Here is a 25,073-nt window from a genome sequence, read left to right on the forward strand (position 1 = left end):
TTTCAGCTTTGCTAGTCTCTATTCTTTGTTTTTCATTTCATTGATATTCTCACTTGTTTTTTATTTTTTCTTTCCTTCTACTTTCCTTGGGTTTATTCTTTCTTTTTTTTAACTTCTTAAGTTGGACAGTTAACTAATTAATTTTAAGTCTTTCTTATTTTCTACTCTAGGCATCTAGGGCTATAAAAGTTAAGTTATAAAGCATAATAATAAAATTAATATCTTAGAAACAACAAACTTTTGTTTTCTGATTCTGGACACTTCCCTATCATGTTTTGACACTTCTCTTTTTGTTACCCACTCATATCTTTAGGACTGTTAGTTCTTCATGGGTGGGTAGTCTTTTTTCTGGGGCTTTCTTATCTGCTGCTGTTGCTATTAAAATACTGTGGCTTTGTTTTATCTGGGTCTCATTATCGGTTAATATGAGTCAACAAGTGTATATTTTGTGGTAGGAGTCGTAGGCTCCAAAAATTAGAAAATCTTATTTTTATCCTCGAGCTAGTCATTTTATTTAGAAAGCCAAGACATAAAAAAAATAGATAAAACATAACAAAACCAAAAAAGTACCATGTAGAATTCTGATTATATAACATAGAAATTGGCAAAGTAGCCAAAACTTTATATCAGTGCTTCCTGTTTTAGCTCATGGAATACAGAACAAGCTCTTTAGCTGTGTTTCTAAACTGCATAGACTGTTAAATTTACTTTTTAAAAATTAATTAATTGATTAGTTTTTTTTGGGCTGCGTTGGGTCTTCGTTGCTGCATGTGGTCTTTCTCTAGTTGTGGCTAGCAGGGGCTTCTCATTACGGTAGCTTCTCTTGTTGCGGAGCAAGGACTCTAGAGCACATGGGCTTGAATAGTTGTGGCGCATGGGCTTAGTTGCTCTGCGGTATGTGGGATCTTCCTGGACCAGGGCTGGAACCCGTGTCCCCTGTATTGGCAGGTGGATTCTTAACCACTGCACCACCAGGGAAGTCCCTAGATTTACTTTTAATGTCATTTCATTTTTCATCTATTTAAAAATCTAATACCCAATTTTAAGACCGGAAGTAGTTTTGAGATCTAATAATTTATAGCAGTGGTTCTTAACCTGGGCTGCCCATCAGAATCCTGGGGAGTTCTGAAAAAATATCAGTGCCCAATTCCAGAGTAATAAGAATTACTTAGAGTGCTTATTAAACATACAGATTCCCAAGCACCTGTTCTGAAGAGTCAAATTTAGTAGATCTAGAGCAAGGCCCTGGACCCTGAATGATTCATGAGTGCACTAGGTGATTCTCATGACCAAGCCAGGTCTGGGAAACACTGATTTAGATCAATGCTCCTCAAACTATGTACACAAATCGCCTGGGAGACTTGTTAAAAATGAAGATTCTTGGGACTTCCCTTGTGGTCCAGTGGTTGACTCTGCACTCCCAGGACTTCCCTGGTGGAGCAGTAGTTAAGAATCCGCCTGCCAATGCAGGGGACAAGGGTTCGATCCCTGGTCCAGGAAGATCCCACGTGCTGTGGAGCAACTAAGCCAGTGCGCCACAACTACGGAGCCTGAGCTCTAGAGCCCTCGAGCCACAACTACTGAAGCCCGCGTGCCTAGAGCCCGTGCTCGGCAACAAGAGAAGCCCACGCAGCGCAACGAAGAGTAGCCCCCGCTCACCACAACTAGAGAAAGCCTGCGTGCAGCAATGAAGACCCAAAGCAACCAAAAATAAATAAATAAAATAAATTAATTAAAAAAAATGGAGATTCTGATTCAGTGCATTTGGTGTGGGGCATGGATTCTGTCTTTTCAACAAGTTCTCAGAATTCCCTGGCTGTCCAGTGGTTAAGACTCCACGCTTCCATTGCAGGGGGCGCTGGTTTGATCCCTGGTTGAGGAACTAAGATCCCACATGCTGCTCGGTGCAGCCAAAAAATTAAAAAAAAGAAAAAGACAAACAAGCTCTCACATGCTGAAGCTGCTGGCTCACCTTTTGAGTAATAAGGATTTAGAATAACTCAGTTCAATAGAATTTTCTTTGAGATGGAAATGTTCTGCACTATCCAGTATGACATCCGCTAGCCACATGTAGTTATACAGCACTTGAAAGGAGGCTAGTGTGACTGAGGGACTGAATTTTTAATTTTATTTCATTTTAATTAGTTTAATTCAAAATAGCTACACGTGATTTGAAAAAGGATACATGTATATGTATAACTGAATCATTTTGCAGTACACCTGAAACTAATACAACATTGTTAATCGACTATGTTCCAATATAAAATAAAAATTTTAAAAAATAGCTACATGTGGCTAGTGACTACCATATTGGAAACCAGATTTAGAACAAACGTCCTTCAGGATAACTTGCAGAAAGAACTCTAGAATCATTTCAGGTTAGTAAGTTATACTGGTGTGTCAAACCTTTGATTTAGAAATCAGCGTTCTCATGTGGTCAAAACTGCGGGTGTATATTATTTCTGGAAGCCTCAATAGAATCATGTTCTCTTTAAGTATGCTTTCTAGGAAATTATTATTTATGTCATCCTCTGCAATTTGGCTACTAAAGTTTGTTTCTCATTTACAAAGTTTTCCAAAGTCACTAATATTTGAGAAAGGGAATTAGGATAACTCATTTATTGAAATATTTGTTGTTGAAAAATATCCCCTTAAAATAATCCTGAAAGTCCAATTCAGAAATAGTAAAACATATTTGGGACTGTTGGCAACTCTATTTACCAAGGATTTAAAATACTTAAGGTTGTTCACACCAAAAAACATTTGCAGTCATTTCCTTAGAGAGACGGCCAAAAAGCTGGCCCATCCTGCACTGCCAAAACGTTTTATGAAAGTTCTGAGCTTGCCTGTTATTTGTGGAAACTTGCTAGCAAATGGGTAGACGACAAGGACCTGATTGTTCATGATACTAAACCTTTAACGTGTTGTGTCCTGCTTTGGAAGTTCGTGGACTTAGGCTTGGTATTTTTTTTCCCCCTTTCCTAGCCGACACTATATAATAAAAAAGGTTTGCACACTGTGGGTTTACACAAAGCAACCCACAAAACCACAACTTTCCATCTTCTTTTCTCAAGCACCTGGGTTGAGGTCCCCAGCACTAGAGGGGAGAAGAGAGGCCATTGAGAGTGCTATGCTGTTAGAGGTCTGCAGGACCCTGGGCTTTAAACCATGTGGTTGACTGGCTCCCTCCCTCCAGATGCCTAGAGGCATGGTTTGGAAAGACAACTTGCTGGGAATGTGTGAAGGAGAGTTTGGTGGAAATTTCCAAAAGCTAGGAGCTAAGGAACTTCTTTAAGAAAAGGAGGAAAATATTCTCTGAGTGAATTTCATGTTGGCTTGTCTGATTTCACTGTGTCCTATATTCAAAGTTTACAAGATTTTGTATGAGGAGTTATTTTTATTCATTTACATAAACACAGGTAAGAGTCCATTTGCTTAACAAGTGAATAAATACCTGTTGGTGCCTATAATTGGTGTGTTAACTTCGCTGATAGCTCTTAACATTAAGATCCTTCTTTACTTGTCTGCAGATTGTATGCATCTAGCACATGATCTGCATGTAGTAGGCTCAGTAAATACTTCCTTCCTGAATGAGGACTGAATGTCCCCAGGGTATCGTGCAGATGGATTACAATGCCAGATACTGGCTTTAGACCAGCCCGAGAGGGGCTTATGGCCGGCTGGTGGGGTTGTTTTCCATTCACTTTAGAGTCTGGTGCACTTTAAATCAGTCCCAGTCCCAGAAAGGAGCAGAGCCAAATTTAACCCACGTCCCCTGACTCCCCATGCTTTCTCTAATACCCTCATGATAGACCCTGTTTGGAAATCACGTACCTTTGGAATAGAGATACTGCTATAAAACCTGTCTAGAATGTTTGAATTGTGGTTATGTCTTTCTGAATTCAAGCCTTTGAATGCCCAAGTGTCCATAGTATTGCCTTTTATTCTTTCCATCAGTTTGCTCATTAACTCAACATTGCTGTTGCTATTGCTCTCCATTTTTAAAAATCCTTCCTAAATCTTGATGAGAGATTGTGTGGATTCCAAAACATTCTTTTTTTTTTTTTTTGCGGTATGCGGGCCTCTCACTGTTGTGGCCTCTCCCGTTGCGGAGCACAGGCTCCGGACGTGCAGGCTCAGCGGCCATGGCTCCCGGGCCCAGCCGCTCCGTGGCATGTGGGATCTTCCCGGACCAGGGCACGAACCCGTGTCCCCTGCATCGGCAGGCAGGCTCTCAACCACTGCGCCACCAGGAAAGCCCCCCAAAGCATTCTTAACTTACCCTGTTATTTCAAAGGAATAAATTTATATATTCTTAAAGGGTAAGCCTTTGTTTTTGAGTTTCTGTAATGTGTTTTGGGAAGCCAGGATTTTTCTTTCTTTCTTTTTTTTTTTTTTAGTAAGTTTATTTATTTATTTATTTTTGGCTGCATTGGGTCTTCATTGCTGCGTGCAGGCTTTCCCTAGTTGTGGCGAGCAGGGGCCACTCTTCGCTGCAGTGCGTGGGCCTCTCATTGCGGTGGCTTCTCTTGTTGCAGAGCACGGGCTCTAGGAGCATTGGCTTCAGTAGTTGTGGCGCACGGGCTTAGTTGCTCCGCGGCATGTGGAATCCTCCTGGACCAGGGCTCGAACCCGTGTCCCCTGCATTGGCAGGCGGATTCTCAACCACTGCGCCACCAGGGAGGTACCCAGAATTTTTCAACTATCAAATTGCAAGGGGAAAAAAAAATAGAGAGATGGAGAAGCGACCTATAGATGAAAAGGGACTCCAAAGTCTTACCATCCAAACTTGTGGATCTTACTTGCATCCTTGTTTTTTTTTTTTTTCTAAAGCTGTGGAAGAAGTATGATACTTTATGGGATAGTTGGAAATTTGAACAGGGAGTGGATATTTGATGATATTAAGAAACGATTTCTAATTGCTTAGCTCATTGTGTTATTGTGGTAGACAGGATAATGCCTTTCTCCAAAGATGTCCACATCCTAATCCCTGGAGCCTGTGAATGTGTGGCAAAAGGGACTTTGCAGATGTGGTTAAGTTAATGATCTTGTATGGGGAAATTATTTTGGATTATCCGGTGTGCCCAGTGTAATCACAGGGTCCTTATGAAGGAAAGAGGCAGGGCAGGAGAGTCAGAGTCAGAGGAGATGTGACAATGGAAGCAAAGGTCAGAGTGAGAGAGATTTGAAGATGTTGTACTGCTGGCTTTGAAGATGGAGGAAGCAGCTGTAAACCGAAGAATGCAGGTGGTGTCTAGAAGCTGGAAAAGGCAAGGGAACTGATAGTCCTATAGGGCTTCCAAAAGAAACACAGCCCTGCTTACTCATTTTGGACTTAGACCTCCGGAACTGTAAGATAACAAACTTCTGTTGTTTTAAGTTGCTAAGTTTGTGGTAATTTGTTATAGCTGCAATAGAATACTGATGCAGTTATGTTATACAAAGAGTCATCTTTTAGAGATATATAATGAAATGTTTACAAAATAAATATGATGTCTAGAATTTGTTTCAAAATAATAGAGGATGGGGGAGATCGGAGAGGGGTGTGGATGAGGTAGGATTGGCCATAATCATTGGGGCTGAGTGATGGGTGCATAGGGTCCATTACACTATTCTACTTTTGTGTATTTTAAAAATTAAACACATTCACACACACAAGAAAAAAAGTAGTTAAGTGTAAGTGTTATGACCTAAAAGACTTCCAAAGACCTAGGTTGGTGTAATCCAAGCTGGACTTACCTAGGGATGGTAACATAGCCAGAGTAAAAGTATTATCAGGATGGGAAGTGAAAGGGGCCATTCAAGCTGGTGCTGGGACAGGAGGCTGGCCCAGAAAAACAGGGGCTGGAAGGGAAAGAATGGTGGGAGGCCCCAGGGAAGTGGAAGAGTTAAATCCCCAGACATCCATATGCACAAAGGAACAGAAATGCAATTAATTGAACCAGTCAAGGAACAAAGAACATTCCATGCTTCACAGGGCAAAAAATGATTCGTGCTATCTCTTAGGCTTCCAGTCACCTTGGCCTTTGAAGGTAGGCAGGTGACCACTTCTATTCACCACGTTCCTGCTTCTCTTGAACCCAGACTCTCCTAATTATACTCTTCCTTTCGTCAGATGCCATTGCCTGCTTTTCCACTATTGCTTATGTTAGTTTGCCTTTCTACTTTTTCAATCAAACTCTCTTGGTATTTGGTTTTATTTTTTGCTTGTTTGTTTTTGGCCAGGAAGAAGTAAATAGCAAACGAAACCCAGCTGCCCAAATCTATGGACTACATGGAACCCAAAGGGCCTCTAAGTGTTTGTCTTCCCAACCACTGTGTTGGTTTACAAATCTGTATTTAGACCAGAGGACCCAAAATGGAAGACGGGTCAATAGTTTACCTACAGAGTACCCATTGCAGGTATGAAGTGAAACCTGCCCTTGACTTTGAATAAAGCAAAGCTTTCACTATCAAGATAACTAAAGTTTAACATAATTGGAGGCCAAACTACTGCCTTAATTAAAGAGAATTCATCATAAGAAGGAGAAGGAGAAAATAATTGGAAGACAAATTACAATAGCTTTAATAAAAAAGAACAGCTTGTGGGAAAGAGGGGGACAGTGAAGTTGTCTGCAACGCTTGCTAAGAATGAGGGTGATGTTTCAACAATACAGATGAATCTTGGGGGCAAAACGTTAAGTCAAGAAACTGATCCATAATGATAGTGTAGTGTAACTGAGCAGGCCTTCCTGGGACAGGCCTTCCCCCATATCCTCTGCTTTAGCTCCTCTCTGAAGTACCTAGATAATAATAGTTGATGCAAATTTCCTGAGTTGTTTTGCAGATGTGAAGACCCCCCCCCCACCCCGCCGCATCAAATGGAAGAACTACTTGTTGACCATGGGCACAGAGCCCCAGGCCTCCTAGAGCCTAAGGACTGATAATGTGAACCCCTGTGACAAGACCCTGCTGCCTCACCATCAGCCAATCAGGGAATTGTGCACAAGCTGATCATGTACCCTGCGACCCCCGCCCCACCCTCTTCTGGCCTTGAAAAATGCTTTGCCGAAACCCTACGGGGAGCTCGAGGCTTTTCGGGGCATGAGCCACCTTGTCTCCTTGCATTGCCTGGCAATAAACCTTTCTCTTTCTCTGCTCCAAACTCTGACGTTTCAGTTTGTTTGCCCTCACTGTGCGTCGGGCACACGAACTTGCCTTAACAATGGAAGTCAGAATAATGGTTACTTGGAGGCAAGGAAGGGGATATTCTTTTTTTTTTTGGAAGGGGATATTCTTGACTGGAAGGAGTCATAAGATTTTATGGCATGCTGGAAATCCCTATACCTTGATGTCAGTGTGAGTACATCGGTGCATACACATGTAAAAATTAATCAAGTTGTACATTTATGATATGTGTACTTTATTGAATGTAGCTTAAAGCTCAATTGAAAAAAAGCCAAGAAGGAGAGCACACTTGTTGAAGTGGCTTTGTAAGGTGGTCAGTCTGGCTTGCTGGCCGCCTGCTCTGTTGCTCTGGTCCTCATCCTCCTCCCTGTGACCATAAAAGCCTAATTGCTCTGACAGTTCCCAGCCTCCGCCCACTCCAGCCCATGCTCTCCGGGGCTGCTGCTGGATGGCCAGTGATGTCCTGCCAGCGCATGCCCATCTCGGCTGCTCTCACAGAGGTCAGGCTTCCATTAGGAGAGGGGAGCAGAGCCCTCAGCACTGTGGCAACAGCTAGAGGGGTTGCAGGGATCTGCAACTCTCTTTCTACAACTACCCGGCTTAATAACCTTCAATAGCTCCCCATCCACGCACTGAATAAGGTTCAAACACCTTAGCATGGCACTCAAAGTCATCTCTAAATTGACCCCTTCTTATTTTGTTCAGCCCAATGAACCTTTTGAACCTTTCCCTCTTCAAAGACCATGCAGTGACTTTTCATTACTTTGCACATATGTTGTTCCCTATGATCTTGTTTGCCTGTTTGGCAAACTGTGTTCTTCCCCTCTAAGTTCAAATGTCATCTCTTTTACCCTCTTAAGAAATAGGGGGAACACATGGAGTACTATTTGGCAATAAAAAGGAATGAAGTATTGATGTGCAGTAGATGAATTTCAAAATAATTTTACTCAGCGAAAGAAGTTAGAATCATATAGTATGTGCTTTTTTTGTCTATGCAAAATGGTTGAAAATTAACTTATAATGATAGAAAGCAGATAAATGGCTACAGGAACAACTTGTTAGTGGTAAAGGGAGGGAATGGCAATGGTGGATGGTAAGAGAGGCAGGGAGAGGCAGAAGAAAGGGATTACCAAAAGAAGGGAGGGGTGACAGATGTGTTATCTTGATTGTGGCAATGTTTTCATAGTAGCAAACATACCAAAACTTATCAAATTGTATCCTTTATATATGTGCAGTTTGTATGTTAATTGTACCTCAACAAAACTTGAAACAATAACAATAACTCTGCTTAACTATTAAAAAAAAAGAAATAGGGGGGACTTTCCTGGTGGTTCAGTGGTAAAGAATCTGCCTTCCAATGCAGGGGAAGCAGGTTCGATCCTTGGTCGGGGAACTAAGATCCCACATGTTGCGGGGCAACTAAGCCCACGCACCACAACTGGAGAGAAGCTTGTGCGTCGCAACTATAGAAGCCCGCATGCCGCAACAAAAGATCCTGCATGCCGCAATTAAGACCTGACGCAACCAAAAAAAAAAAAAAAGAAATAGGCATATGGGGAACTAGTAATTGTGGAATGTTTATTATCAATAAACAGACAGCATTTAGGTGCTTTCCACACATTATCTTCTTTAACCTTCACTCTAAGACAATATCTCCAAGTTGTTTTATCCACAGTATTATAGTGACTTGTTTACAATATAACAGGCTGTAAAAATCCTTAGGTGCTATAGACACAGTGCCTCGGGTTCATAAGTTCTCAAAAGGCTTACAGAAATATCTGAAACCCCTACCCTATCCTCTCAATTGCTCTGCTCGAAATATGAGAATAAAACCATTTCAATAATGGTCCAAGCGGGAACAGAAGGTACAGTCATATATGATTTTGAAGAGCATTGAATGAATTATTTAAAGAAGTATGGGTAGGTTTAGGGGAACTAACAAGGGATGCTGAGGTTGCCCAGGGATTAGTAAAAACTGGAAGCTGGAAGCTGTACCTGCTCCTCCCCTTCCTGAGGACCCAGTGAGAACCAGCCCTGAAAGGGGAGCCACTGCCACTACTGCCAGACTGCGGTCCCAGGCAGGAAGGGAGTGGGGAAGAACTCCTCCCCGCCTCCGCCACCCGCTTCAGTCACACTTGCCATTGGCCAGACCAGCTGACAAAAGAGCCAGCACTACTGAAGTAACTCCCCAGGGACAAAGAAGGGTGAAAATGCATGGGGGGGTGATGGCTCAAATAGAGAATAACCAGCACAAAAAGTGTAAAATCAGAACGAATAAATGTTTTAATTAAATGTCCGAAGGACATTATGTCAGTTGGTCAGCTGCAATTCCATTCATCTAGTTATACAGGATTATATGGTACATCAAAAAATGTTCTTTTAAAGACGTTGAAACAACCCCCCCCGCCCCCGCCCCCGCCACTTTTTCTGGACTCTGGGTGTAAACTGGAGTGTTCAGTTTGTCATACTCATTTTGGTATCCCCACCTCCATAAAACAAGCACTCAATAAATGTTTGGTTTTTGAATGAAGGACAGAGTGAATGTAATAATGGCCAAGTGTAGTGTATAATGTTTATTGAGGTTATGCCACTTTTCACAACATATAAAATATTTGACATGGCCAAAGTCAGCTTAGATCTCATATGTTTTGTTGGTAAAAGATGAATTTATGTTTTTTAAAAAGTGTGCAGATCCATTAAGGGAAGACCATGTGGTTTTCTGATAGATTTGAGAAGCACTTTCTCATCTGTGGAGTGTGGCAGATAAGTGAGGCATGGAAAGATTCTAAAGAAATCTAGTTAGTGGATGATAGACTAGGAACTCAAGACAAGGGCTCAGACCTCCTGATGCGATTCTGTCCTTTGACAAGACATAGCCTTTCTGTTAGACTGGCTTCTCTCTCTTCATGTCACAGACTTCACCTCTTGATATTTTTCCAAGGAAGTTACTATTTTGAAGTTAGAAAAAGAGGTTTATTTTAACCACCAATAACAATTCTAAAAACAACTTATATCTTACTGATATGTGCTCTTAAATTTATTTATTTATTCATTTATTTATTTATGGCTGTGTTGGGTCTTCGTTGCTGCACGTGGGCTTTCTCGAGTTGCAGCAAGCGGGGGCTACTCTGTGTTGTGGTGCGCGGGCTTCTCATTGTGGTGGCTTCTGGTTTTCTTTTTTGAATTTTTATTTCTTATACAGCAGGTTCTTATTAGTTATCCATTTTATACATATTAGTGTATATATGTCAATCCCAATCTCACAGTTCATCGCACCACCCCCCCTCCCCCCGATGCCGGGCCACTTTCTCCCTTGGTGTCCATACGTTTGTTCTCTACATCTGTGTCTCTATTTCTGCCCTACAATCTGGTTCATTTGTACCATTTTTCTAGGTTCCACATATATGCGTTAATATACGATACTTGTTTTTCTCTTTCTGACTTACTTCACTCTGTATGACAGTCTCTAGATCCATCCACGTCTCTACAAATGGCCCAATTTCGTTCCTTTTTATGGCTGAGTAATATTCCATTGTATATATGTACCACATCTTCTTATCCATTCGTCTGTTGATGGACATTTAGGTTGCTTCCGTGACCTGGCTATTGTAAATAGTGCTGTAATGAACATTGGGGTGCATGTGTCTTTTTGAATTACGGTTTTCTCTGGGTATATGCCCAGTAGTGGGATTGCTGGGTCATATGGTAATTCTGTTTTTAGTTTTTTAAGGAACCTCCATACTGTTCTCCATAGTGGCTGTATCAATTTACATTCTAACCAACAGTGCAATAGGGTTCCCTATTCTCTACACTCTCTCCAGCATTTGTTGTTTGTAGATTTTCTGATGATGTCCATTCTAACTGGTGTGAGGTGCGGTGGCTTCTCTTGTTACAGAGCACGGCCTCTAGGTGCACGGGCTTCAGTAGTTGCAGCACGCAGGCTCAGTAGTTGTGGCACGCAGGGTCAGTAGTTGCGGCATGTAAGCTCTAGATCACAGGCTCAGTAGTTGTGGCTCACAGGCTTAGTTGCTCCACAGCATGTGGGATCTTCCCGGACCAGGGCTTGAACCCGTGTCCCCTGCATTGGCAGGCGGATTCCCAACCACTGTGCCACCAGGGAAGCCCAGTCTCCTCATTTTCATGTTATCTAGGCAAAATTAATTAAACATCATAATAGTAGGAATTCATTCATCCATTCATCTATTCACTCATTCAACTTGGTATTTACCAAGTTCCTACTGTGTGCAAGATGCTTCCATGTAATGTAAAAGAAACAGTGATGTTTCAAACTATGCTAACATCATTAAAAAGCAGTCTTGAGTTTATTTTGGCAAAGGGGGAAAAAGCAAGGTATAAGTAAATAAAAGAAATTTTATTGAATGTTTATATACATAATCTATGACGAAAGCATATGATTGATGACAAAGATGGAAGGGATAGTTAGGAGAGTTTCAAGTGTATGTTCAGAAGCTGATTCTGCCACTTATTTGCTGTGTAATATTCAATTTCCTCGTCTGTAAAATGGGAATAAGGGTACCTACCTCATAAGAACTCTGTGAAAGAACATTATGAATATTGAAAATTATGTAACTAAAGAGGCTAGCATGATTCTCAGCACATGGTAGGTGCTCAATAGATGGTAGCTCTTATCATTATCAATAACTCATATTTAATATAACAAGGAGACACTTCTATAAATGCTTAGGTGAACAGAGTCATTGAGAAGATGTTCTAATATAGATAATGTGAATTACATTTTTAGAATAAGGGCTTCAGTAATTTCATGGGAAATATGGGAAAGAAATATGGGAAGTAGACAAGGCGTCCCTGAGACAGGCAATTTACAATCAGAGTAGTATTTCTACAACTTAAGAAAAGGTCTGTACATGTAAAAGAGGCATAAATGATAACTCAAATCTTTCATTAGAATGTAGAGATGACTTTCAAATATTTCCATTGCAACCAGATTAGAAAGACAATGGCCAGTAATTAAAAATTTGACACCCCCCCCCCCACCGTAGCCCATACTAAGGGTTTGCTAAGATTAAACTTAAACCTGTTTAATTTCTTTCTGTTAAAGGTACCTTTCTGGCTCTTAAAAACATTTTCGAACCTTCATCTTAGACCATTTCAACATTCCCTCCTATGTGCTATATGTTATACAACTGATGGACCAAATCTCTCTTTAATATTTGCACATCAATGGGCTAGTTTTTCTATTTTTGCCTTCAAGTTTTCTTGAATTTTGCATTAACATTTACTTATTCATTTTTTTTAACATCTTTATTGGGGTATAATTGCTTTACAATGGTGTGTTAGTTTCTGCTTTATAACAAAGTGAATCAGTTATACATATACATATGTTCCCATATCTCTTCCCTCTTGCGTCTCCCTCCCTCCCACCCTCCCTATCCCACCCCTCCAGGCGGTCACAAAGCACTGAGCTGATCTCCCTGTGCTATGTGGCTGCTTCCCACTAGCTATCTACCTTACGTTTGTTAGTGTGTATATGTCCATGACTCTCTTTCGCCCTGTCACAGCTCACCCTTCCCCCTCCCCATATCCTCAAGTCCGTTCTCCAGTAGGTCTGTGTCTTTATTCCTGTCTTACCCCTGGGTTCTTCATGACATTCTTTTTTCTTCTTAAATTCCATTTATATGTGTTAGCATACGGTATTTGTCTTTCTCTTCCTGACTTACTTCACTCTGTATGACAGACTCTAGGTCTATCCACCTCATTACAAATAGCTCAATTTCGTTTCTTTTTATGGCTGAGTAATATTCCATTGTATATATGTGCCACATCTTCTTTATCCATTCATCCGATGATGGGCACTTAGGTTGTTTCCATCTCCGGGCTATTGTAAATAGAGCTGCAATGAACATTTTGGTACATGACTCTTCTTGGATTTTGGTTTTCTCAGGGTATATGCCCAGTAGTGGGATTGCTGGGTCATATGGTAGTTCTATTTGTAGTTTTTTTTTTTTTTTAACATCTTTATTGGGGTATATAATTGCTTTACAATGGTGTGTTAGTTTCTGCTTTATAACAAAGTGAATCAGTTATACATATACATATGTTCCCATATCTCTTCCCTCTTGCGTCTCCCTCCCTCCCACCCTCCCTATCCCACCCCTCCAGGCTGTCACAAAGCACCGAGCCAATATCCCTGTGCCATGCGGCTGCTTCCCACTAGCTATCTACCTTACTACGTTTGTTAGTGTGTATATGTCCATGACTCTCTCTCGCCCCGTCACAGCTCACCCTTCCCCCTCCCCATAACCTCAAGTCCGTTCTCTAGGAGGTCTGCGTCTTTATTCCTGCCTTACCCCTAGGTTCTTCATGACATTTTTTTCCTTAAATTCCATATATATGTGTTAGCATACGGTATTTGTCTTTTTCTTTCTGACTTACTTCACTGTGTATGACAGACTCTAGGTCTATCCACCTCATTACAAATAGCTCAATTTCGTTTCTTTTTATGGCTGAGTAATATTCCATTGTATATATGTGCCACATCTTCTTTATCCATTCATCCGATGATGGGCACTTAGGTTGTTTCCATCTCCGGGCTATTGTAAGTAGAGCTGCAATGAACATTTTGGTACATGACTCTTTTTGAATTTCGGTTTTCTCAGGGTATATGCCCAGTAGTGGGATTGCTGGGTCATATGGTAGTTCTATTTGTAGTTTTTTAAGGAACCTCCATACTGTTCTCCATAGTGGCTGAACCAATTCACATTCCCACCAGCAGTGCAAGAGTGTTCCCTTTTCTCCACACCCTCTCCAGCATTTATTGTTTCTAGATTTTTTGATGATGGCCATTCTGACTGGTGTGAGATGATATCTCATTGTAGTTTTGATTTGCATTTCTCTAATGATTAATGATGTTGAGCATTCTTTCATGTGTTTGTTGGCAGTCTGTATATCTTCTTTGGAGAAATGTCTATTAGGTCTTCTGCCCATTTTTGGATTGGATTGTTTGTTTTTTTGTTATTGAGCTGCATGAGCTGCTTGTAAAATCTGGAGATTAATCCTTTGTCAGTTGCTTCATTTGCAAATATTTTCTCCCATTCTGAGGGTTGTCTTTGGTCTTGTTTATGGTTTCCTTTGCTGTGCAAAAGCTTTGAAGTTTCATTAGGTCCCATTTGTTTATTTTTGTTTTTATTTCCATTACTCTATGAGGTGGGTCAGAAAGGATCTTGCTGTGATGTATGTCATAGAGTGTTCTGCCTATGTTTTCCTCTAAGAGTTTGATAGTTTCTGGCCTTACATTTAGGTCCTTAATCCATTTTGAGCTTATTTTTGTGTATGGTGTTAGGGAGTGATCTAATCTCATACTTCTACATGTAGCTGTCCAGTTTTCCCAGCACCACTTATTGAAGAGGCTGTCCTTTCTCCACTGTACATTCCTGCCACCTTTATCAAAGATAAGGTGACCATATGTGCGTGGGTTTATCTCTGGGCTTTCTATCCTGTTCCATTGATCTATCTTTCTGTTTTTGTGCCAGTACCATACTGCCTTGATTACTGTAGCTTTGTAGTATAGTCTGAAGTCAGGGAGCCTGATTCCTCCAGCTCCTTTTTTCGTTCTCAAGATTGCTTTGGCTATTCGGGGTCTTTTGTGTTTCCATACAAATTGTGAAATTTTTTGTTCTAGTTCTGTGAAAAATGCCAGTGGTAGTTTGATAGGGATTGCATTGAATCTATAGATTGCTTTGGGTAGTAGAGTCATTTTCACAATGTTGATTCTTCCAATCCAAGAACATGGTATATCTCTCCATCTATTTGTATCGTCTTTAATTTCTTTCATCAGTGTCTTATAATTTTCTGCATACAGGTCTTTTGTCTCCTTAGGTAAGTTTATTCCTAGATATTTTATTCTTTTTGTTGCAATGGTAAATGGGAGTGTTTTCTTGATTTCCTACTTATTCATTTTTAAAGGATGCAAGAACAACTAGAGCAATTTGATCTTGTGCCATTCGCCAGTGTTCAGATACAATAGAAAATACTTTAATTTGGCCCTTGTTTAGCATTGCAAAAGTTGTGCCGTATTAAAATAATTTTATTCTGCATTGTAGAAAATGGCTATATTCCGCGGGTTTTTTTTTTTAATTTTAGGTTCCGATTTCTGAGTTATGATTTAAAAAATACTCATGTCCTATATACTAAGTTAAGCAGATCACGGATGCAAAACCTCCATCCGACTTTTGAAAAGAGTTGTAGAGAGAGAGAAGGCCTGCCAATGGTTTACTTTTGGCTAACACAGCATGTTGTATTATTTTTCAAACAAAAGTTTTAAATCTGCCTATACCCAACCTAACAATGAAGAATGGGATGTTTTTCTCTGGATTTCTGTTTGCCACATTTTGTGCGGAGAGATTTCTTTTGGAGCTATTTTTACGCCCTCCCCCTCCCCCCTGGTGCGACCTCCACCTGCGCAAGCGGTCCGGGGCGAGGGGGATAGGGCAGAGGAGACCCCAAAATGCACTCTCGAAGACGCTCCCGAGCACGCTCCCGAGCACCCTGAAACCTGTGAGTAAATTATTTTACTCTCCAGGTTAATCTAGTTCCCGTTATCTCAAACCAGGGTTTAGAGGAACAACTAAATCCGGAATGTGGAGCTGGAGGGGAATGCGTGGCAAAAACCCACGGGAAAAAGAGAAAAGCTGTTTCAAGAACTATGCTGCAACCCGCGAAGGAATGGCTTTTCTCAAGCTGCTCTAACTAGCTGCTTTTTCCGTGCTCATCGAACTTGCTTGAGTTCTTAGGGAAGCGCCTGCCTTTTCGGTGCGTGGCGAGGGTGGGCGGTGGCCGAGAGTCGAAGTCGATGGCCAAGGGAAGCGAGTTCCCCTTGGATGAAACTTGACGCGGACCCTGGGTTCCCAATTGGGGGCCCACCACGGTCTTGGGTGCATGGGCTGCGACTGGCTTTTTTTTTTTTTTTTTTTTTTTTTTTTGGCGGGAGGGCAGATTGGGGCGGGGGGAGGATGAGGGAGAACTGCCTAGGGCTTTCCCCGAGCCGCAGAGTCTCATCGCTCGCCACCGCCCGCGCGGGCTTCCGGCTGAGCCCCGGGCTCGAGCCCCGCACGCGGCCGAGGTCAGAGGGCAAGCTTGCGGCAACCCCAGGGCACGCGGGCAGCGGGGCGGGGGGCGGGGCAGCGGTGGCGGTTGCGGGGCATGCGCGGCTCCGCGCGCGGCTTCTCAAACATGGCGGCGGCGGCGGCGTGAAGACCTGTACCGGCTCGCTGGACCAGTGTGACAGAATTTCCCTCTTTTCGCCGACGAGACTCGAGGTGCGTGGCGACTCCAGGCCCCGTGAGTACCGGAGAGGCGCAGCTGTGGCGTCTGGGCTCCGGCCGTTGTCTGCGGGCGGGTGGGAGTCCTCGGCGGCGCGTCTCCCGCGCGGAACGCCCCCTCACCGCCCCGCGGGGTCCGGCCCGAGCTCGGCCCCGCACTCCGGTCACCCACTCTCGGTGGCCTCACCCTCGAGGTCAGAGCTCCCCTGCCCCTCGGCGGCCTCATCCCCAAGGCCGGGGCTCCCCTGCCCCATGTAGCGATTTCCGCGACGCCCCTCACTCACCCGGGGCCCGGTCGCCGGACACCGGCCCATCCCGCCCGCGGCGTTCGGGTGCCGGGCCTCTCTTCCCCAGTCGTCCCCTTACCCGAATCTGGGACAGCACTCTCCAGAGCATCCTCCGGCCGTGGATGGGGCCGGGCTGGGGTCTCGGGACAGCGCGGGTGGGCGGCGGGGCTGAGGAGTAGGGATGACTTTGCGTGGTCTGGGCTGAAACGCGCCCGGGAGCCTTCCGGGGACTTGTGAGATAACTTTTGGAGTTTGGAGGTAAAACGTCAGTGCGGAAGGATGCGCCTGTGGCCGAGCGCGGGCTCGGGTCCCGGTGCCAGGTGTCCGTTGGACTCGCGGCCCGGGGCTCCGGGCGGTTGGGTGGGGGGCAGCGCCGGTGGCTCGCCCTCGGGGGAGAAGCGGGGCGGGAAGGCGTGGCCCGCCCTGGGGGTGGGGTGCGGGTGGCAGTGGGGGCCGGAGAGCCGGGCTCCAGCTCTCCCCAGGAGCGGAGAGGCGGCCGCCGTGCACTTGCGGCATGAGTGGGTCAAAGGACCACTGTTGCCTTCACTTTGAGATACCGTTCTCGCTTTTTCCACCTGGATATTGGTTGTGCTACACCCTAGTGTGAATCGCCAGGGGAAGAGCGAGTAGACGAATTTAATAGATTTTGCGTCTTGAGGTTATACGTTGCTTTGAGGGCTGAGCTGAAAATTCGCGCCGCCTTCCCCTCGCCCCCCCCCCCAAATGTTAGGGCAGCACAGGTATTTAGTTACAGGTTCCCGTTTAAGGTCTTGATTTTTTTTAAAAGAGGTTTTAATACGTTTGTCGTTCATTATAAAGTGTGATTTACAATTTGGTGTTAGCCTCTTCTTTGAAGAATTAGAAGATTAACATTTATGACGTACCTATAAGGTGACTTTAGGACAGACATCTCTAAAAGTGAATGGGTCGGTTTGGAGGGGAAAACTGAGGCAGGGAAAGTGAATACTTCCTTCTGATCATGTGATTTGCGAAATTATTGGAGATGGTTTTTTTCCCGAAAACAACTGCAGATGCTGCTGCATTTTTAATGCTCCCAGAGCTATTCATATTTCTAGTTTGGGGAAAGAGTATTATAAGATGTATAACATTTATGGAGTACAACTTCCTATGACAAGCAGTTGTATTATAACGATAGTTCATAGACTCATATTTAATTTTTCTCAGTAACACTGCTTGGCAATGTTCTTCAGTAATGACAGTTCTGCCTTTCTTGCCATTCTTTTTTTAAATTACGCGTTAAATAATGTATTTCCAAGGATGAACGTTCTTTCACTATGTTTGTGGTTTTGTATATTTAATGGCAGGAATGTGAAAATAGCTTTTGGAATTGAGTCCAATTGGGATTTTGAGAAAAGTTTGAGTTCTCACCTGATGCCTTGTATTTGTTTGGCTATGTCTTTATCCATATTCTTCAAAACAGTCGGATAGAATTTTTTATTTTTAATTTATTTTATTTATATATTTTTGGCCGTGTTGGGTCTTCGTTGCTGCGCACAGGCTTTCTCTATTTGCAGCGAGCGGGGGCTACTCTTCGTTGAGGTGCGCGGGCTTCTCATTGCGGTGGCTTCTCGTTGCGGAGCACGGGCTCTAGAGCGCAGGCTCAGTAGTTGAGGCACACGGGCTTAGTTGCTCCAGGGCATGTGGGATCTTTCTGGGCCAGGGCTCGAACCCGTGTCCTCTGCATTGGCAGGCGGATTCTTAACCACTGCACCACCAGGGAAGCCCCTGGAGTCACTCTTCAAGAGGTGGTGTTTCTCATGAGGCAGTTGGTCAGTCTTTTTGATTTATGCTTCAGTCAACACATTTTTATTAGCTATCTGTGCTGCCTGTAGTATGGGGTTCAGTTCAACCTACTGCTATGTGTGCTGGTTTCTGGGGTGTTTAAGGTTTCCCATTAGTAGTTTATTCCTGAAAATTTCAAGGTTATAGTTAAGAAAATCAATACGAATGTAGAACAAGTAGTCCTCTTATTTCAATGGCAAATTCAGGGAGTCAATGTTTTGGTCATAATTCTCTAAACAAAATTTGAGTGGAACTGAATTATTTCTGACTTATGTGATATTAACTTTGTGCCTTTTTGTTATGATTATGTTGATATAAAGATATATTTTTATGAGAGATTGTTTTCTGGGTCAAACAGGTAACATACTGGTTAGGCTTGAGAGAGAAAATGAATTACTGGTATAAACTGAAATCAGTATGGGCTCTGGATAGTGAGTTTTTAATGCTAAGTAACTTTACTTCTATGACCAAGAAGTTTAGGCTGTAACAAGATATGAACTGATAATTTAGAGCACTTTCTGTTTTCAGAACGTTTCAGAAATCTCTCTGAGCTAAAAAATAACAAGGGTTATGATGGTCAGCTTTAAGCCAGATGTGACTCTCATTTTCTTTTGGGTTTGTTCCTTTTTAGCTGCCTGCCTGTTCCTCCCAGATGCTTCCTATCGCCCCTCTTCCTGCCCCTGTTCCCTTTGCTGTTGGTGTCTGTTTCCGCATCAGTGAAATGGTCAGGGTAATCCTGCACTCTCTCACTGAGAAATAATTGATGATAGTAAAGTGCCTTGAGAAGACTGAGTAAATGCCAAATTTTTTGAATGAAAATGATGTAGCCCCTTTTTCCACTTAAGGAAGGTCCAAATCCCAATTTTAGTTTGAGCTCTTGCAGGGTGGGGAGAAAGGGAGGGAGGAGGAAAACTTCACTTGAATATTTTACTGCCCCTTTGTTTGGGTTAATAGAAATGACTGTTGGAACTTTGGTAACTGGAACACTGGAGGATGCAAAGGATCCTCTGCTATTTGAGTTATTAGTCACCTCTAGTTTTTTTTTTTTTTTTTTGCCAGGTTACTCTGCTGCTTTTTTTCCCTTTAGGCCAGGGCAATTTTCATTCCAGTTGTGAATGGAAATCTGAGGTCATGTTCTCTATTAGGTCACCTCCCTGGGAGTCTCATTGTCTCCTCCTAGTAATATTCCTGGTTTTTAGGATGTATAAGATATGAACAAAGTGAACTCTGCTAACCATCAACGTTAGAGCCATGAGGCTATGGTATGAATATTGGTCTGCCATTGCCAGATATTTTGTACTTTGGAGTGAGCAAATCAAGTGCCCCTAAGAATTTAAGGAACATTATTAGTGTCTGAAAATTACTATATAATATCTTAGAATTTGAAGTGATTGATGATTTCAGGAACCAAAGATGTGGAAATTTTGAAAATGGCAAATGTTGGTCATTTTGAAAGGAAAAGTTTACCCTTCCTTGGCTTGGAGTCTTTTTTTGTTTTTGGCTGTGTTGGGTCTTAGTTGCTGCGCGCGGGCTTTCTCTAGTTGCCGAGGGCTTCTCATTGCGGTGGCTTCTCTTGTTGTGGAGCATGGGCTGTAGGGCGCGCGGACTCCAGTAGTTGTGGTGCGTGGGCTCAGTAGTTGTGGCTCATGGGCTTGGTTGCTCCGCGGCATGTGGGATCTTCCCGGACCAGGGCTCGAACCCGTGTCCCCTGCATTGGCAGGCAGATTCTTAACCACTGCGCCACCAGGTAAGTCCCGTCTTGGAGTCTTAATCTTTATAATCCTTTCGTCTTGGGGAAATAAATAAGAGAAACCACTGCTCTTAGATTAAAATAGGTTGGTATAATTTAGTGATAAGTTTTCCAGGCTCTAACTAATTTGAGCTTTGGTTACTCTAAGAGTAGAAATGACTTTACTGTAGCGATAACGTCTCATTTTTTAAAAAATAGCAGAGGTGACCTTTTTTTTTTTTTTTTTTTTGCGGTACGCGGGCCTCTCACTGCTGTGGCCTCTCCCGTTGCGGAGCACAGGCTCCGGACGCGCAGGCTCAGCGGCCATGGCTCACGGGCCTAGCCGCTCCGCGGCATGTGGGATCTTCCTGGACCGGGGCACGAACTGGTGTCCCCTGCATCGGCAGGCGGACTCTCAACCACTGCGCCACCAGAGAAGCCCGAGGTGACCATTCTTAAAGCATGATAACTTTAGAAAATTTCAGAAACCATCTAAGATTTGAAATATGCATATGTTGTTTGGTTTTCATGAGTAAGGCGTTTTTGCTTATTTTGTCTTTACGTTGTCTAATAAGTAAACCTTGGCTACCTTAGAAATAATAATACTTGTGATTTTTATGCTAAATGATTTCTACTAAACATATATTCCTAAACCTTTCTCTTACTTTTATTTTTTAGGCATGTGATGGAAAGGTTTTAGCTTAAGAAATGAGAATATCTTACTATGTTAACAGTGAAAGATTTGAGGCTCCTATAAGCAGTTTATATGATGGTGCTGTTCAACTGAATTTCATACTTGTCTGACATAGACTAGGTGAATTCATTATTTAACCAAGGAGTTAAAAAAAAAAGATAAGCTTTGTATGAGTAATGAGCTGGGAAACATTTGAAGGTAGAGAGCATTTGACTACCTACTACTTGTGACCTGTGTTTATGGCTGTGGCTCTGCCCCTTCCTAAGTTTATAGGAGCAAATTGTTGTAAGAGCGGAAAGAGAGTACCCACCTTTTGTGGTAACATGCCATTGTAAACTTCTGGCGGGACAGATATATTGCAATTTTAGGGCATATTTTGAGGATGCTTTCTTTTCTCAGGGGAAAGGTGGTGGAACTCTCTTCGCTTTTTGGGTTTAGAATACATATTTGATTTTTCTCGACCTCTGTTTCTCATAAGGATTAACTGGTGTTGAATTCCAGACAAACAGCTCCGTTTGCTTGGTATGTACCTTGTAACCTTGACATAGTCTTTTAAGCAAATGTATTGACAAACTTCTTTTAGTTTTAAATTAAGCAGTGAGTGAATCACATGCTTATTTTCTGCAGTTCTCTTGCCTCTCTGAATACAGTTGTAAACTTGTGCCCTTTGCTGTGAAACTGCCTTTTTTTTTTCTTTTGAAAGATGTTAAGTATAATTTGGAGTATTTTCCAGTATACTTTAAAGTTATTTGAAAAGTAATGTTCATTATTCTCTTTATTTTTTATTAATTTGGTAGAGTTTCATAAATCTGTTCAGATGAACTACATTGTCTTTGATGGTTACTAAAAGAATTAAACTATAGTACTCAATAATTTAAATACCTTTGTATATTGCTTGGCTTTAGATTAGAAACTCTGATTTGAGATTTTTTTGTGCTGAGGTTTTGAGAGGTTGTAGAAATGTTTAAATGGGTAATTTACTGACACCTGCCTCATGTTTTAAGCATTGTCAGGGATGTTTAGTTTTCTGGTCACTTCAGATTGTGGTTTATTGCATGCTTTTCTGTAATCTGTTGTCTAGCAGGGATTGTTGTTGTCATCATTTCCATTATTTCTTGTAGGGCCAGTGTTAGAAACTATAAATCTAGACTGCTGTGATAATAGGAACAGGCTGTAACCTGACCCAGTTCTTTTGTCAAAATGTCGCACCCGAGAGCTGCCTGTGGTAAATTGACATGCCCTGCTATTAACTTCAGTCCTCTGCAAATGTCGGTGGGCAACAGGTCTTTGGGCAATTAGCCTGTGGCCTTGCTTTAAAGCCTTAGGAATTTACAACTATAAACTGGGATTTTGGCAACCCTTGACTTTTTTCATTTATCTGTTTTCTGAATGACTCACTTCTTAACTAAATGCATAGCATTCACATATATTGTTTTAAAATTGTAAGGGATTAATTATTTAACTTGGAGACTATAATTTATTTATTTGGCTGCTTTGGGTCTTCATTGCTGTGCGCAGGGTTTCTCTGGTTGCGGCGAGCGGGGGCTACTCTTCGTTGAGGTGCGCGGGCTTCTTATTGCAGTGGCTTCTCGTTGCAGAGCACGGGCTATAGGCGCGTGGGCTTCAGTAGTTGTGGCACGCGGGCTCAGTAGTTGTGGCATGCGGGCTCTAGAGTGCAGGCTCAGTAGTTGTGGTGCATGGGCTTAGTTGCTCCGCGGCATGTGGGATCTTTCTGGGCCAGGGCTCGAACCCGTGTCCCCTGCATTGGCAGGTGGATTCTTAACCACTGAGCCACCAGGGAAGCCCTGGAGACTATAATTTGTTAGATAAATTAAAATTTTTTTAAAATAGTTGTTTTCTTCTTGGGTTTGCTTTAACACAGAAAAAGATTAATTTCTAAGTCGTTGGGGGTAGACTTTACTAAAGCATAAGTATAGTTGCTCCTCCAGAAGGCTTGATTTGATACATCCTCACTACTAAAAATGTTCATTCTTTTAAAAAAATATTTATATTTATTTATTTGGCTGCACTGGGTCTTAGTTGCGGTGTGCGGGATCTTTTAGTTGCAGCATGTAGGATCTAGTTCCCTGACCAGGGATTGAACCTCGGTCTCCTGCATTAGGAGCGCAGAGTCTTAACCACTGGACCACCAGGGAAGTCCCTAAAAATGTTCATTCTTAATATTGACTACTCACAGTTCAGAGATGGGATCTTATTTTTAAAAGTAATTACAACATTAGAATTTAGATTTTTTCTGATTATATTTATAAATATATCAGAAAATGGGGAAATTTGAATACTAAGTAAATAGAGTAGATGCTTGTGAAATCTTAAAATGATGAATCATGTCCAATTCAACAAGTTATGTATAGCTGTGCAATGGATATCCTACAGGTGTCCCTCTGTATCTGTGGGGTATTGGTTCCAGGACCCCCTCGGATACCAAAACCTATGGGTGCTCAAGTCCCTTATATAAAATGGGTTAGCACAATCGGCCCTCTGTATCTGTGGGTTCTACATCCATGGATACTGAGAGCCAACTGTATACACTTCTGTAAACCTGTTAAGATAATCATCTTACCAGGATCAAATTTTTAGTTAGAAGAGCCAGCTTCTCTTTGTCAAAGGAAAACATATAGCTATAATATATTTCAATTAAGTCAAGTGCTTTTGCATTTAGGTATAAATGTGAAGTACTTCTTGAAATGAAAGTAATAAACTATTTTCAAGTCAAAATGAAAAACTTAAAGGTGTTATTTTATGCAGTTAATTTAGACTTCTCTATCATTTTCTTGCATATTGACTGAGCAATAAAGAACTTTTTTGTTTGTTTTTCAAATTTGAAAACAGTGTCTTTATAACAAGATAGACTAAAAAAAAAATGTTCTACCTGTGCTATTTCATCAATAGTTTGTGGTGAATTATGTGTGTGTATAACGTCAGTCACTTCTTTCAACCTTTTCTTTAAAACTACCAGCAGACATATATGTAAACCTCTTTTAGCCTTGAAACTTCTTATACTGTTGATTATGCTCAAGGGGATATAATGAAATATTTTTGCAGTTAAATTATTTTGTGTGTAGGGACTGTGTCTTTTCCTTTTTTTGTGAATATTGGTTTAAAGCGCATATTTTAGTTCAAACTGCTATGTAGTTGCAATTTATAAACTGAATTCTGGTACAGCATAGTATATCTAGCTCTTCTCCCTGGAAGAATGCCTGTAATAATAACACATTTGTACTGGGGCCTGTCTTTTTGAGACTTCAAACATCCTAGAAATCAAATTCAGAGTAAGAAAAATGAAGGTGTATTAGATGTTGGGAAGGAGGGAGATGTGGGGACTGGGGGACTATCTCATATCTCACAGAACTTTCTCCTTGGCCCACCGATCTAGATTTGTGGGTAAACTAAGACAGCAGAGTAGACATTGCAGAAAAGAATGGAGAACAATGACAGCCAAAAGAAAACCTCACCAAAATTATTTTAAAAAACCACAATGTTCTGGGACTATATGGTTTAGGTATAAATATACTGTAGCACAACAGATTTACTCATTTTGCAAACATTTTGGGGGCCGTACTATGTGATAGACATGGTGGATAGACACTGCAGAATACAGAGGTGAACCAGACATAATACTGCCCCCAAAAGCTTATCTAGTAGGGGAGATAAGGCATGCACAGAAACACAACAGAAGCAATTTTAGCATAATGGCTTAGCATTCATGGACCTAGGTTTAAATCCAGCTGGGTAATAATTGTACAGGTCTTTGAGCTTCAACATCTTTAACTTTCAAATGGCCATTAATAACAGTATTAACCCTACAGGCTTGTAATAGGCTTTAGATAAGAAAAATGACTATAAAGGCCCTAGTTGGGTACCAGACATTTAGCAAGAGGTCAGTAAGTGACAGCTCTTAGTATTTATTATTACCACTGCCAGCACCACCATCAGTAGACCCCAGGGACCATAATCTTTATTTTCTCCTGCCTTCAAGGATCCATTCTGTGCAGGGTACATGGTGTGTATGTCTCCTTACTTCTCCCTTTCAAAGCTTGAACAGTGTATTGTATCCCTGTCTTTTGGTGTCTGAC

The 25,073-nt window shown here is 42.0% G+C and overlaps 1 protein-coding gene across 4 annotated transcripts in view; it reads left to right on the forward strand.

The window, feature by feature from the left end:
- The window catches only part of SCML2 (Scm polycomb group protein like 2), a 108,818-nt gene that overhangs the window by 5,612 nt on the left and 78,133 nt on the right, over positions 1 to 25,073 (forward strand). For 2 of the 4 annotated variants that reach the window (XM_060292583.1, XM_060292586.1), the window contains exon 1: positions 16,349 to 16,463. The exons of 1 other annotated variant lie outside the window; for it this stretch is intronic. The gene's annotated coding sequence lies outside the window, so the exon portion shown is untranslated. Of the gene's footprint in view, positions 1 to 16,348; positions 16,486 to 25,073 lie in introns of those variants that run through there. One more of the 4 variants, XM_060292584.1, reaches the window with a different exon arrangement.

The sequence above is a fragment of the Globicephala melas genome, chromosome X (assembly GCF_963455315.2).
Source record: "Globicephala melas chromosome X, mGloMel1.2, whole genome shotgun sequence".
In the NCBI taxonomy this organism is placed as follows: Eukaryota; Metazoa; Chordata; class Mammalia; order Artiodactyla; family Delphinidae; genus Globicephala; species Globicephala melas.